This window comes from Agrilus planipennis, unplaced genomic scaffold, assembly GCF_000699045.2.
Source record: "Agrilus planipennis isolate EAB-ADULT unplaced genomic scaffold, Apla_2.0 scaffold221, whole genome shotgun sequence".
Taxonomy (NCBI): Eukaryota; Metazoa; Arthropoda; class Insecta; order Coleoptera; family Buprestidae; genus Agrilus; species Agrilus planipennis.
In genome coordinates this window covers 97,668-100,722 of record NW_020439479.1, presented here as the reverse complement: position 1 = coordinate 100,722, position 3,055 = coordinate 97,668, and the positions used below count along the sequence as shown (strand labels likewise).

The window sequence follows — 3,055 nt, the reverse complement described above, 5'->3', positions numbered from 1 at the left end:
AACAACAACATATATTTACAACTTAACAACAACTGGCGTAACGAAAGGAGAAGAGAAGAGACTTGTTCTGCTGAAGGCGTAAGACGAACTGATTTGGTATTTTATGAAAAATGAAAAACTGTTCTACAAGGAAGGAATAGAGAGGGTAGTAGATACGAGTAGGGAAGCATTAAAATATGGAAACTTTAAGATTAGAAATACCAAGAAATTGATGGCCGGTCAACCACCGAAGAAACCGATTGTAAAAATGTAATTAGGAAGGAATGAAAGGTACAGACGTCATGCGGTTAGTACACAAAAGATGAAATGTTACAGGGATTATAGGAAAGTACAGTAATAGAGTTATTTAAATAGATAAGCAAGATACAATAGATTATTTACAAAAGGAAGTAATTTTTATAGACACTAATCGAAAATAGAAAAGAAATATTTTAGAAAGGTATTTACAATATGTAAACAAAATGAAACAATTTTCAAACATGTGGTGGATATCGCCACATCTATATTTTAAACAGAATTTGTTTTAGACAGTGAAACCAAAAATGTACCTATTTTCGAGTTTCTTATTAGTTTGTATGTAAATTAAAATTGAAGATAATTTAACGCATCAAATTTTGTCAGGCCGGGCGTTACTATTATGTTACGCGAAGAGGACGGGGAACCAAGAATTGATGATCTTGATTTACGGTCACTTCACAAGGGAATTAAACACTCCCAATGGGGATTGGTCCATCTGTTTGTTACTTACTTGTAATTGACATTAACACCAATCGGCTTCCATCACAGGGTCCATAGCAGTCTCCTGTTTAAACGAGAAAAAAAAACAAATCAATAAAAATATCTATATTAATTAACTTATAAACAAATTCAAAAAAGATTTGAGTGTAGCATATGTCCCAATAAAGCCTCTTATTTTACAGTATATATGTATGTATGTAGAAATTGTTATAAATTCATTTTATTCAATAATAGTGACCTGTGTCTGCTTCACCAGGTATTTAATTTATTGAGATTTCCAACTGAAAATAATTTTGTTAAAATAAAATGCACTTATTACTCAAGAATTGTCCAATAAATGCAATTTAGAGCTTTGCTTTATTCAAAAGATTTTAAGAGTTATATAGCATTAAGTTTAGGACATCAAAAGAAAAAATTACGATAAAGAAATGTGTAATTCCTATTTTCGGCAGGCGCTTTACCTGTAAATCAACAATGTACGCGTACAGGTAAGGCAAAGCGTTAATCGAAAACTGAAATTACGCATTCCTTCGTCGAAATTTTTCCTTTTTGTGTCGTACGAGCGTTAAACCACGTTCATTTGAACATATCTTCTGCTTCTCTGGAAATCCTTTGATCAAAGCGTGACATTCTTTTAAAGCAACGATTGGCAACTGGTGCAGTCCAGGTCCGGACCGAGGAAAGTAAAAAACTTGTTCGCCAAAAGCTTTTTGAAATTACCTAAATAAATTATTAAAAAATATTTTTCCGTATATAATAAAGTATGTTTGAGTTTTGAGTGCCACCCTTATAATTTTTTGGAGAAAGGAATATGTTTTTTCTGGACCTTGATAAAAAATTTTAATACATCCGGAGCCTACTAAAATTACTTACCGCTTTCTGCTTTAAAACTTTTAATTTCATCATATNTGAAAATTATTTCAAGTTTCTCAATTAATACATAATTAAATTTGTAAAATCGACTAAAATACGTAGCAAATTTATTTCTGCTGGGATTTAATTTTTACAAATTCGGATTCAAATTGTAATTTTTATTATTTTCGCTTACGCAGCAACGGGGCTAGTGGGATAAATTGTAAATATCGCTTTAATATTTACTTAAATTAAATTTTCCTTATCCATTTTCTCCGTGTAAAATCTTTTGAATAAAGCGTAGCACCCTTCAAACTTATATTACCTAGATAAAGATGAAGATAATTGTACTAATTTTCCTATACCAAGCCGTGTTTTTCAAGAGATGACGCCGCTCTTTGATGATTGTATGTAGTAGAATACCCCTATGTTCGTTTTTTCTGGACCTTGATAAAAAATTTTAATACATCCGGAGCCTACTAAAATTACTTACCGCTTTCTGCTTTAAAACTTTTAATTTCATCATATTACTTTATTATATAAACAAAAAAAAATAGCTCAAGGCATTTGCACGAAAATTTTCCGACACCACGTCGTATTTTTCAAAAGTGTTTTATAAAATAACTTAAATGAAAGCTTTTTGAACAGTGTTTTAAACTTAAACTTTTAAAAACAAATGAAAACATCACATATAATAAAAACAAAATACAACGTATAATTATAGAACACGCTACTGAAGTGAAACTTGTTCAAACACACAAACATACCGGGATAGAGGTTAAGGAATTGGTTTAATGGTATTATTTGTAGACTATGAATTTAAGTTTTACACTATACGTGCCGGAATTGCCTGTAACGAACGTTGCATTGAAGCGCGCTCACGGCTCAAGCGATCCCCACTACGAACTCGACTACGTGGCCGAGTAGAAGGGGGACATCCGTTGCATGATTTCGTTACATAGCAACTCGCATGAAACGAACTTACCCTACCGTGCGTAAAGAAGTTTCACTTCAAAATTCCTTAAATTCCATCGGCTACAGTAAAAGTACTTATTGGTTATAGATATGAAATAATGAGAACATCTCACAAGGTTTGCATGTTTAAACCAGTGTTTAGAAACACGTATTTTAGACTCTATTAAAAACATAACTAATTAATGACGTCAATACTCACAATAAAAAAAACATAGACAAGTTTAATAGGTTTAAAAAATGTGTTCAAAATAAACATAAAACATATGAGTCCATGTTCTGAACTTTTTAAGGATGTTTGGGAGTTATGTCAAAATGCTACGGGACAAATAAAAATTTGGAAGAACGTTCCTCATTCAATTCTAAAACTCCTGTAAAAATTACAAATCGATTCACTAAACCGTTAAAAAGTTATTGAAATTTTAAAAAATTGTAATTTTACACGTCATTTTATGGAGATTCGTTAACCGAACAGATTAAATTTATTTTTATT

At 31.2% G+C, this 3,055-nt stretch overlaps 1 protein-coding gene and 1 long non-coding RNA gene across 3 annotated transcripts in view; one reads left to right on the top strand and one right to left on the bottom strand.

Moving 5' to 3' along the window:
* Positions 1 to 3,055, bottom strand: part of LOC108738769 — a 104,607-nt gene that overhangs the window by 4,178 nt on the left and 97,374 nt on the right. The window contains exon 6 of one of the 2 annotated variants that reach the window (XR_003232055.1): positions 749 to 802. This is a non-coding gene — a long non-coding RNA (uncharacterized LOC108738769). Of the gene's footprint in view, positions 1 to 499; positions 803 to 3,055 lie in introns of those variants that run through there. The other variant, XR_003232054.1, reaches the window with a different exon arrangement.
* Positions 1 to 3,055, top strand: part of LOC108738768 (KH domain-containing, RNA-binding, signal transduction-associated protein 2-like) — a 140,566-nt gene that overhangs the window by 98,946 nt on the left and 38,565 nt on the right. The gene's annotated exons all lie outside the window — the stretch shown is intronic.